This window comes from Halichoeres trimaculatus, unplaced genomic scaffold (genome assembly GCF_033239565.1).
Source record: "Halichoeres trimaculatus isolate MK-OKI-2021-1 unplaced genomic scaffold, fHalTri1.1 fHalTri1_scaffold_9, whole genome shotgun sequence".
Classification (NCBI taxonomy): domain Eukaryota; kingdom Metazoa; phylum Chordata; class Actinopteri; order Labriformes; family Labridae; genus Halichoeres; species Halichoeres trimaculatus.
The window spans coordinates 14,192,395-14,204,133 of record NW_027437188.1 but is presented as its reverse complement, the minus strand read 5'-3'; the positions used below and the strand labels follow the sequence as shown (position 1 = coordinate 14,204,133).

Sequence of the window (11,739 nt, the reverse complement as noted above, 5' to 3'; positions counted from 1 at the left end):
TCCCCCGTCCTGTTCATCTCCGAGCTGTCACATTTAAAGTATCATATACTAAGTCCTGACCCTGAAACACCCGTGACACAGAGCAGAAAGCTGGATCCTGTTTGCAGCAGTGGATCAGGATCAGGCTGTGTGCAGAGAGGTGAACGTGTAGGAGAACAGTGGATCCAGTGTGAGGGAGAAAGTCCTTCCTCTGTCTTTCACCATCGTGTTTACCTTCCAGTCCGCTGTAAGGTGAACATTTCTGCAGCTTTCCACGAACAGCTCAACGTTTCTCTCTGCTGAATAATGAGCGCCTTGTGTGCCAGTGTCGGGGCGAGGCTGACTGGGCAGGAGAGAAAGAGAGGGGAGTGTGTGTCGGAGAGAGAAAGAGGGAGGAGACAGGCAGCAGCGGCAGCAGCAGCAGCCAGACAGTGTGTGTCAGCAGCCACATGGCTCTCTCCCAGTGAGTTTGTGTGTTATGACAGCCATGAGTGTGTGTGAAGGAGACTCTGAGGATCTATGAGAGAGGACACAAAGAAAGCAGCTCCCTGTTTGGATTCTTTCACCTTTTCTTCTCTGTTTTGGATTTTAAATCTACTTCACCAGCAGCAGCATCAGTGTGTGTGTGTGTGTTTAGTCCTGAGGTGTGTGTAACTGGAGCATCCCTCCCATCAAACACACACATACACACCCATCACTACGTCAGGTAAAGCAGAGGCTTCTTCATTTGCAGGCTGGTTGGTGGGGATTTAGGGAAGCAGGTCTTTGTCTTCTGTGGTCATTCAAATAACGATGAAAATTTATTTCTCTTATCTCGTTTTGGAATCTGAAATCTCAGCTATTATCAACATTATGAGGACATTTGAGAAAGGTGTCTGCACGACTGATGAGCTATAGCTGCACTGTATTTGGGGTAAAAGTCAGAAAAGTTTTTGTCAGAAGTTGCAGAACAAACCCAAGTTTGAAACTTTACATGAACAGATTTTCTTGTTGTTTCTTTTGCACAGGTTGGGGTGTTTTCTGATATTTTCCTGCAGTGCTTTTTCTTTCTGATAAAGCTAACAAAAATCACTAAGTCTGAATATTGTATCTGAGGGTTAATCAGTGACGTAGTGTCGTATGTGTTTTGGGTATTGCGTTAGAAGTTTTGATTCTTTGTCTCATGTTTTTAATTTAATAATCGATGAAAACACTTTGCAAAGAACTGCCTGGGCCTTCTTAATGACCCACAGATATAACATCAGTTTGGGATCTCTGGGAAAGTTCTTGTCAAGAAGTTCGGGATGTCCTCTGTTGATCAGCAGTGTGCTTATTCAGACTGAGGTCTTCGTATAAAACGTTAGATTGGTCGTGTGTTCAGAAGCCATCTTAAGAGCGAGATCATGTCTGTTCGGCTTGTCGTGCAGCTGTTTGTTACAAACCAAGTTTGTTGAATCAGATAGTGGCCTGTAGTGCCCAAAGTGGTCTAACAGGCAGATTGTGGTCCTGATGAATTACAGATTTCCTTCAAACAGGTTTGATAAATACTATTAACTCTTTTTAACCAGTTTCTATCAAGGTGTTTTGCATTGTGCAGTAGCAATCATCTGAAATGCATCCTAAAGACCCTGAAAGTGTCTCACATTTTTTTTGGACTAACACAGTTACTTTTTTGATCGGTTTAGTTTCCTTCAGGTCTGTGTTTACAAGACAGACACCAGCTTCCTGTTTTGTTTCCATATACTATGCGAAATTACACCATAGAGTGTAAAATATAGAGACTTAGTCCTAATGATGTCATCCACTAGTTTCTGATACAGAGCTTTAAATCCTTCTGTTGATGGTGATCATTTTCCAAAAGCCTAACTCAACCTAGCCTCAGACAGATCATCCAACCGTCATGCAGAAGCCCAGCGTCCAGGCCAGCCCACTGCCTCATAGACCCCCAGAGACGCTGAGTGTCCGATGGGCGGGACAAAGCCCAGCGTTTATCCAATGACCGTCCAGTTTCCACAGTGGAACAAGCCGCCCTATGCTTCCCCGCTGAAGTCAGAAGATACTGAGCGTTCAACTGTGTTGAAGCGTTGAGCTGCTGCGGGGATTAATGAGAAGGAGGTGGAGCCAGTTACCTGTGATAGGTAGCTGATTCTGAACAAAAGATGAAGGAATTCTAGCGCATATTTTGTCAATGAAATGTTTACACAGCAGAACATATCACCACTTTTTTGGGGACATTTTAGGGGAAGCTGAGCTTCCCTTGCAGTCTGAGAGCAATCGCCACTGCCCCATTCACAGAAAGAGAAACAAGAGTCAGACCTACACTGTCTTTTGAATTGGAGTGTAAACATGTTTCACTCTGCTGTCCCAAGTGGATGTTTGATGAACTGCAGTTTTATCACTTCTACATGGGCTTTATATTTTAAGACGAAAGTTTGCAGCTTTTATATGACAGCACTACATGGTAAGATACAATAGGAAACGATACACCAATGATACGTTTAAATAAGAAACATTGGTGCTATGAAACAGCAAACAAGGAGAGTTTCCCTTTCGGCATCAAACTTTTTGCTGCACATCAGTCCAATTTCCTTTATTCTGTCATAAACATGACTTGCTTTTAATCTATATTCCTGTGGACCTTTTTAATAGTCTTTCTTTTCATTTTTGATTTGAACTACAGAGTCAACTTAAACTGCTGCTTTTTATTTGCTTAGATCAATTCAAACTGAGATTTAGGAGCATTTTCATTAAAAATACACAACTTGTTACTCTAGTTGCTCATTTGTTGACTGAACTCCTGCTTCATGTTTCTAATTAGGTTGAGACTCTCTAGTAAAGGTCTCTTGCTGTCTGTCACATTAGCCTGCCATCTTTACATCCCTGTGAAACATTCACTGCTCCATAGAGCCAAAGACAGAGAGACAGAGAGCCATAGAGGGTTTGTTGTTCCTGTTGTTTGAACCCCCCGACTGAAGCGAAGCTGGGCCACATTTCTTTGCATCCTGGCACTGGAAATGTCCGCGCAGAGTTCCCAGACTGCAGCGACTCTCCAGCCTCTGATAATAAATCCTTTGTTTTGTGGGTTCATTTTGTAGAGGGTGTAATCAGGCCAGCACAGAGGCTTTCTATCTCACCCCTCCACCACCCTCCAGTACACCCAGCACTCCCACTCTCTGCCCCCTGTTGGGTCTCAAAGCCTCCTCTGGATGCTCCACTTCTGCTGGGAGTGAAACTGTTGACCCCAAAACAATCAGGCACATTTCTCCAGAGAGAGCAGAGATGTATTTTATTGATATGATGAGGACTCAGTGTATCTCAGTGCACGATGAGGGCTTACTGTAAGACCTCTGTCTGACTGTGCACCCCTGGTACCGCCCCTAAATACTGAGCTATGACTGGCTGTCAGCCTTGTTAGAGGTGGAACTTGTGTTGAGTTGTGTTGCTAGAAACTTTCTTTGCAATCCACATCAACATCAGCTGAGAAAGAGGATAACTCTTTTATTTGTGAGAGGCTCAAACATCACATCACCGCTCCATAACTCAGGGACCTGATTGGTCCACCAGTCAAAGCAGTCTGGACTCGCCCCTCAGCCCAGGGGAAATAATTAAAGTTTAGAAATAGAGGAATATGCTAATGCTGGTGGTTGTTGGTTGCAGATTTGGAGAGGGAGAATTATTAAACAGGTTATTAGCATCAGAGAGTCTCATTTGGAACACTGGGCTGTGGATGGTAAATATTCATCATGATGGACTTCTTTGAGAGGAGACTGAGCGCCCTACTTTTTAGTTTGCATCCATTTAAAGTGACTCTCAATGACTTTTTTGTGAACAAAGAGTCAGAGCTGCAGGAGGACAAACATTTGGTCTAATCAGCTGATAAAAACAGGTCTGCTCCTGCTCTTTGGAACAGTCTACCTTCAAATGCACAGACCCTGAGAAGTTTTATATCACTGTTTATAATCCATGTATTGGATTATTGTACATAGAATCTTGACACTTTATGTTTAAGAGTATTAACGTATATTGTTTCAATGTTTTGGTGATTAATTTAATGTTTTATTGTTTCCTTTTTTCTCTCCTGGCTTAGTACGTCTTTGTTTGAGAGCAGCCAACCACTTGAGGGACGACTTTTACAGGACTAACCCTGCTCAACCATCTCCTATGGGCTTTTATACATGTGTGTGAGTGTCTGTGTCTGCTTCAACCCCCTCCTCTGCCTGTATATTGATGTTTTGGTTGTATTGGGACGTTTCTGGGCAGAGAGTAGCCATAGTTACATCAGCCAATCACAGAGAGCCCAGTGCGCAAGTCACTTTGCTTGCTTGAGTGGATGGAAATGAAAACCCCAAACCGATACAATTTTTTCCTAAACGAGCGTGAAGCCTGGCTCGGCTTTTGGCTCGGCTTGATATGTGTCCAATACCAGTGATTAGCTTGTGCTAACATGCCAACTCAGGTGCATGGCTCTCATGTCTCTCCCACGTATAATACTTCAGGTGGTTGCTGAGCTAGTGAAAGCGTAGACCCTAAGTTTAAATAAACTTTGATAACTGTGGTTGTGGACACAAAGACAGAGGATCCGTACCAGCTGAACAGTCTTCATTAAGAGAAAGTTTTACAAATGCATAAACACGGAGACTTTAAAAGCACACGCAAAAGAAAACACAGCAGTGGAAATGCACTAAAGTGTTAGGCAAAAGGAAAAAACAACTCCAATAGGAGTGGAGTTGCAAAGAAGGGGAAACTGCAGGTTAATTTCTGGAAAGTTTTCATGGTAAATTATGCTTGGGAAATTAGAAAATATTCTGAACTGTTTTATCAAAATTTAGTTGACTTTATGAAGTCCTCAGGTCTAAAGATCTTTGATGATCTTATGCTGTGGGCACCATGCACAGTGCATGAAGGGAGTGTTACCTCAACAGCCAGGTCAAATAATGGCAGATATTCAAGTGACTTTGAAACTGGGATGCTGCAACCCTATTTCCTGTTTTAACAGTAAAGCGCCATATATTATCTGTTGTAATACTGTTGAACTAATTTTTGATTTAGAAAATGGCGGAGGGACAGTGTTACCGAGGAATACGGCTGACTTACAGGATTTAAACAAATTCTGCTTCTGCTGACTTAATGAGATTACGCTGTTATCATTTTTATGATCTGAAAGGCTTCAACCAGTCGCTGTAGCAGAAATTAACCACTTAAATTATGTCTAATTTCTCAAATAGACCATAATTATTCCCCCGAGTTAAAGATTCCTGCATTTCTGCTGCATTAAGAGGGAAAGTGATCCTTACATCTGAGCAGTAGAGGTTACTAAAGGTCAGATTAGAGCTCGCTCCTCTTTGTTATTCACACTAACAGCTGTACAGCCTGCTGCCTCTGCAACAGCTGCATGCACACACACACATACACACACCTCTGCAGATTTCTCTCCCTCCATCATTTCCTCCTTTCATTGTCTTTTTTTCTGCAGCTTTCCTCAGCGTCAGCAATTCATCGACAAACAAAAGATAAAATAAATACTCCTCTTAAGTCCAGCTCGGAGAGGGGCCTTATTAGTTTATTGTGCTACAGTATTGAAAATCAAATGCTTTATTTCACTCCTGTTTTCTCTGATACTGAGTGCCTTTTTGCAACGGGGAACTAGAATCACAGATTTCAGCTCCATGCCTCTGCAGCCAGATGCACAGGAGCAGAGAGGAAAACAAGAACACAGCAAACAGTGGTTTCCCCGAGGAGTTCAGGCGGTAACAAAGGATTTGGCACAGGCAGCAGTCTGATAGAGGATGATCTCATGCTGCTTTGGCTGCTGCCTCCCAATTTCACCTGGCCTATTTAGACTCAGAAACACACTGTCTCCCACACACAAACATACACACACGCAGTCTCTGTCACTGATGGAGAAGGGTGTGTCGCATACCCAACAGTAAAGCAGGACAAAGGAGACACAAAATGCGCTATAAATAACCAGCAATCTTGCTCCTGCAAACATTTCTGTGAGGGATTTTTGGGAGAAGCCTCTTGAAGTCCTTAAGTGAAAATCCTTTGCATGACTGGCTCCTTTTTGAATAAACTGTGAAGATGAGGAGGAGTGTTGTGCAAGATTTTTCTCTTGATTCATCATCCCATGCACCTGCAAGAATCTGATAAATCTTCAGTTTTGAATGTGTTAAAGTTGCAAGTTTTGCAGAAATATGCTAAAGGCTGTGTCCACTCTTTGGCTGGATTTAAAGCTCGTGTGAAAATGTCTTCTGGTGTTGATTTCTTCAGAGCAGAAGCAAACAAAGAGAAGTCTGGGTAATAATTAAGATGATGTAAAAGGAAAAATGAAGTGATCTTTATATTTATCATCACTGAAAGCAGACAAAGTGTGCCTTCATCAGAGATGTTGTGCATGTTTTCCACACTGTAAGTGTTTCCAGAGGCTGAATGTCCTCTGTATTGTCCTTTCGTTCAGCCTCTTTACACACACACACACACACACACACACACACACACACACACACACACACACACACACACACACACACACACTCAGAGGCCTGTTTGGCTGTCTGTGAACATGTCTGCTCCTTGGATCAGTTTCCATGACTCAAAGGGATATCCCACGCTGCCTCCCCCCTCCTCCTCCCCCTTTCCCCCTCTTTCCCCCTTCAGTTTCCCTTCCTTCTTTCTAACTCTCTTCACTCTGTGAAAGTTTAACACCAAGAACAGTTTCTCCTTCAAACCGGGAGCTGAGTGGATTAAAATATGAACTCTGAGTGGATTTTAAAGCCTGTCTCTGAATAAGACGAGAGAGCGAGAGGAGGGTGAGTGACGTTGTGTTTGTGTGTTTTGGTGACAGGTTGGGATTAAAGCTCCTCCATCAGTGGGGAGAAACACGCTGCCAAGTTTGTTTTGGTGACAGATCAGATGACGGTGGTCCTTATGGGAAACTGTCCTTCAAAACAGGAGCTGCTTCTGTCTGCTGGTTACAAAAAGAAGCTGCCATGAATACGGGACTTTTTATTTTTATAACGTTAATTTACAAACTAAAATTTGTTTAAAATGTTTGTGTGGAAAGTGAAAAATATGAACTGCTGCAAAGACAGGACATACAAATTCCACTTCTTTAACATTGAAGCATTTTTTTTAATTTCTTCCTCTTAACCTGTTTATTGTATTTACTTTTTTTTAATTCAATTTATTTTGTTTTTGGACTTTGAACTTGTATGAATCTTGTCCAGTCTAAATATCTTACAAGCATCAAACAAAAAGCTCTATATCACTGCATGTGATCAGCTCAGCATCAGATGATGGAGAATGTTTGCTGCTATGTTTAACAGTCAGAAGTCAGTTTAGAAAATTAAAAACCAATTTTTTAATTTTCTTACAGATGGTGGTTTGTGTCCTTTGGGTCGTTCAGACTAATTTATTGTAACATAATGTAACTTTTATATCATCTTGAACTCATGATATTATATTTTAATTAATTGTTCTAGCTAAACTCTGAGTTTTCAAAGTTGGAATCTTTCCATGGGAATTCCTGAAATCTATGGTAATTAAGAGGACATTTCAGGAATTTACATTAACTGCGTTTACCTGGTCATATCCATGTATGATACTAAACATTTTGGTTTGAGGGAATGGCTGATGAGTGCAGTGAGATTTCTAGCCCCATAACAGGAAAAAAGGAGAAAGAACATACAATCAAACATGCAAGAATCTGAAAAAAAAAACCCAAAAAAAACAAACAAACAAAAAAATTAACGACCAAACATGACATATGTCTGTTTGAGGGGTCCCATGGCCAGCTATGGATAATGGTTTCTTTTCAGCCATGAATGTTTGTACTCACATCATAAAGTCTATTAATCACTAATCTATGTGACTTATTGATTTGCATTTACTCACATATGAATTTTGAAATATGAAAATTACACAAATTTTTCCATGCCTTTACAACCCCAGTTCCAAATCTGTCTCATACCGCATCGTTTTGCACCTTATTGTGTCTTATATTAAACTGTGTCACGGTGAATTATGTCTTGTATTGCATCATTTAAGATTCTAGTTTTTCTTACTTTTTTAAAATCATGTCTTATCACATCCTGCCCTATCATATCATAATACCTCTTATTGTGTCACATTTTATATGATTTCATATCACTACACATGTTATTTTTCATTGCATCATACCGTATCCTAGGTTTTCAGGTAGTGTTTTATTGTTTAGTTTCATATCTGAATTTGTTCTTTCTTGCTCTACCTACTCATGTTGTGTTACATCACGCAGCTATTTGAATGGCATGTTGGTCTTTTGTTGTTTATTATAGCTTCTTTTCTTAGTGGAAAAGCAAGTACCACAAATGGCAGTGTGCCTCTGTGTCAGAGAATAAAACCACCTGACATGCTCAGGTGTATGTGTATGAAGTTCTCCTCTTGGGTGTGATAGAGGTAGATCTGCAGACACTGCAGTCCAAACTGAAGCTGCGGCAGCTCTCAGTCCTCCTGCAGAGAATTACTACTGTTGAAAGAGCCTCTTTGTCCCTGCTGGCCTGGAATGCCTGTGCAGCTCCACGTCTTTGGGAAACATGGAGCCAAAAGTCAACGGAGCCACTGAGCAAAGGAATCCCACAGGATTACCACACTGCCAGTCACCCTCACACATAACGGTTCCCCTGTTCAGCACCCCAGCGTAAGGTCCCTGCTTTGACCAGTCCTGTTTCTCATCACCCTCACTCTTATCACTTTATTATTAGTTCCTGGCGCTGAGAAAGAGTTGGCACAACACAACGCTCTCCATCAATATTAGCGTTGGACTGGAGTGTGCGTTTTTCAGTGTAGATGAAGAGCATATTTAGATTCAAGGAATGCATCCCTGGAAAGCTTCTGCTGGAGTACAAAACTCTGAACCTCTCCAGGAATAAGATAATAATAATTTTTTGTACAGTATGCAGGCTGTTTGAATCCACTGCTTTACTTATCCCCTCACAAAAAGGTAAACACTGTAATCAATGTGAAACTCTGGAGGTTGTATTAAACACTGGTGACACTGCAGGGAGCCTGATATGATCTGCATCAGGTGGGTTTTGGCCACCGAACTGATGCCTGAGTTAAAACGATCAGACTGTTTCCATGAAGCAGACTCTCAGGGTACCCAGAAACTGACACTCATAGATGGCTTAAAACACTTGAGACAAGCTTAACTTTGTCCCAGAAAGGATGGAAACAAACTTTAACTGGCCACTTGAAGATTCTTGGACAGACACACGGGTGCCTTTAGAAAGAGAGGAAACCTTGAAATAAACACAACTGGAAAACAATCAACAAATCTAATGACTGATACTTAAAGAGGGGCTATTTTGCTTTTTTAAAAAAAAATCTGTATTCTGTCCCTCTGGTGCCCCTGTAGTAGCTCAACATGATTTCTATCCCTAATTTTATGTCTCTTCAAGGCTTCATGATTTACAAACTTCTTTTTTACCCTGACTGGCCAGCCCTCTGGAGGCTTGGCAGGGGCAGGGTTAGGCAGGGGCAGGGTTGGGCAGACCTTGGTGTTTGAGGCCCTTTTTTTAAAGATTCAGGGATTTCTACAACATATGAATATGGACAGGTTTGAAAATCTGCACATGTTCAGTCTGAATATCCAGCTTGGTACTTTATATTCATGATTACAATATGGGAAATTACCCCTCTTTAAAGGTAGATGATTTGTCCAACCAGGGTTTCTGGCAGTCATAAGATATGCATATCTCTCCATCAGATATCCTTCAAACAGTGATATAAGGAGCTGTCTGAGCCCTGAGGGGGTTACTGTTTGAATGTTTCAGAGGAATAAATCTTCTACTGCTCAGCTCGGCAGCATTGCAAGTGGAAATGTTGAACTAACGCTGCAACCTGACTCTGCTGAGGCATGAATCATGTTTTTACTGTAACAAGCCGAGTTTTCCCTTTCAAAAAGTACAAACAGTATTTTACAACTGTTTCCACTCAAAGTGTGGAGTAACAAGCCGTCCAGAGAAACACTGACTCATCTCTGCCGCCCTGTGCGTTGGATAATGCTGGTCTGGACGCTGACAACAAGTGCTCTTTCTTGGAGGCTTTGAGGTGTAATTTCCATAGTCAGTGGAGACAATAATCTGATAATGACAGAGTCTCTGATCCTCTGCAGAGCTGAACTGCAGTTTCACACACCGTCTTCACCTCACAGCTCTGAAAACAAACACTTCATGACTCTGAGATCCTACATGTTTACGTTGGATGGATGTTTCAGTGGAAAGTGAGCTTCACTTTCTTCACCTATCAACCCATCTGGTCCTGGGCTCCACCAGCGCTTCCCTAACCTCTCATCTCCTTCCAATGTTTACAGTGTGTGTGTACATGTGCTTGTGTGTGTGAGTGTGTGTGTGTGTGTGTGTGTGTGTGTGTGTATTCAAAGCACGCTGCGTCAGTACAGGACACACAGAAAGGGCAGATGGCATGTTTAGCTGCCGGCTGAGAATGGCGTCTCTCCAGTGCTGAGCGTTCATGCCAGGATAATAAATCTGTGTTTACTCGTGCTATCAGGCTGCGAGGGATACTCTGCTATTTCACTGAGCATAGATTAGCATTTTAATGAGCTCTGGATGGCTTGTGTGAAAAAAAACACAACATTGCAGCATCTCAATCATTCAGAAAAAAAAACTGAGTTAATTGTCAGAGCAGTTAATCTTCTTTAGTTTGAATGCTTTAATTCTTATTTTTGAACCTTGTTTTGTAGAAATTAATTGTTTGGAACACAATCGAGCTGAACTGTCTTGACAGATTCCTTAAAATGAAAACAGAAGTAATAATTTCCAACACCAAATAATTGTGCATTCAGCTGAAAGCTGCCAGGAAGCGTTTTGAGCTAGACTCAGCTTTTCTTGAGACATCTGAGCACACAGACTGTATGAAACGATGGACGACAAAGCAGCATCCTGTGGTGTAGAAAAACGAAGCCAAGCCAATTTGTCCATTTTGACCAAACCAACATTAATTTACTGATGCTCAGAAAGTCTCCTAAAACATTCGTCTAAACCGTCCTGTTGGTGTCTCAGAGCCGTTGCTTGCCCTGACCTCGACCTCTGTCGCCAACAGGAAATGTTGCTGTGCAGGAAATCTACATTTAGTGACACTCGACTTCTGGATGAGAACATCTTCCTCTATCTGTCACACACTTCCTTCTGCTGATCCAAAACCTCTCTTTGGTGTATTTTGAGTTAGGGAGTGTGGCTCAGCGTGCATGTGGCCTGAAGGTGACTGTTTATGGAGGGAATCACACATTACCCTATGCCTTTAATTTACTACAAAACTTGTGCAGAAATACATAAATCTGATATTGGTGGATTTGTTTAAAGGTGATTTGTCAAAGCTTACAGAGAAGGAAGTTTTTGTACGTTTCTGGAGAAGTCTTTTCTTTAGGATGAGAGGCCAAAGTGTCACCAACCAAAACATTTCAGCCTGGGCCCCGACACTTGTAAATGCTATGTTTAAGTTTGGTTGTGACCACTGGAATGAGGAGCACTGTTACAGTCTGAGACATATAGAGAAGTGGTAAAAGGTGGAGTCAGAGGATGTTGTTTGGGCGTCTGAACTTTAGAGTTGGACTGTTTGTTCTCGTACTAAAACAGTGATTCTGGTTTCTTTAAGTCACAGGTTGACATCCTTTGTTCTTGGTTTTACTTTGAGTAAGTCACAGATAATATTCTGAGAGGTTTCTCAGACACAGGTTCTTGTTTCCATGAAAGTTTCTATGTGAATAAAGCAAAGAAAATTCAG

General features: G+C 41.7%; 1 protein-coding gene across 12 annotated transcripts in view; it reads left to right on the top strand.

Annotated features, from left to right (window-relative positions):
* Positions 1-433: 433 nt before the first annotated feature.
* phldb1b (pleckstrin homology-like domain, family B, member 1b) overlaps positions 434-11,739 on the top strand; it is a 119,172-nt gene continuing 107,866 nt past the window's right edge. For 6 of the 12 annotated variants that reach the window (XM_074679085.1, XM_074679080.1, XM_074679078.1 and 3 more), the window contains exon 1: positions 436-685. The gene's annotated coding sequence lies outside the window, so the exon portion shown is untranslated. Of the gene's footprint in view, positions 686-6,652; positions 6,768-11,739 lie in introns of those variants that run through there. The other 6 variants (XM_074679077.1, XM_074679076.1, XM_074679073.1 and 3 more) reach the window with 4 other exon arrangements.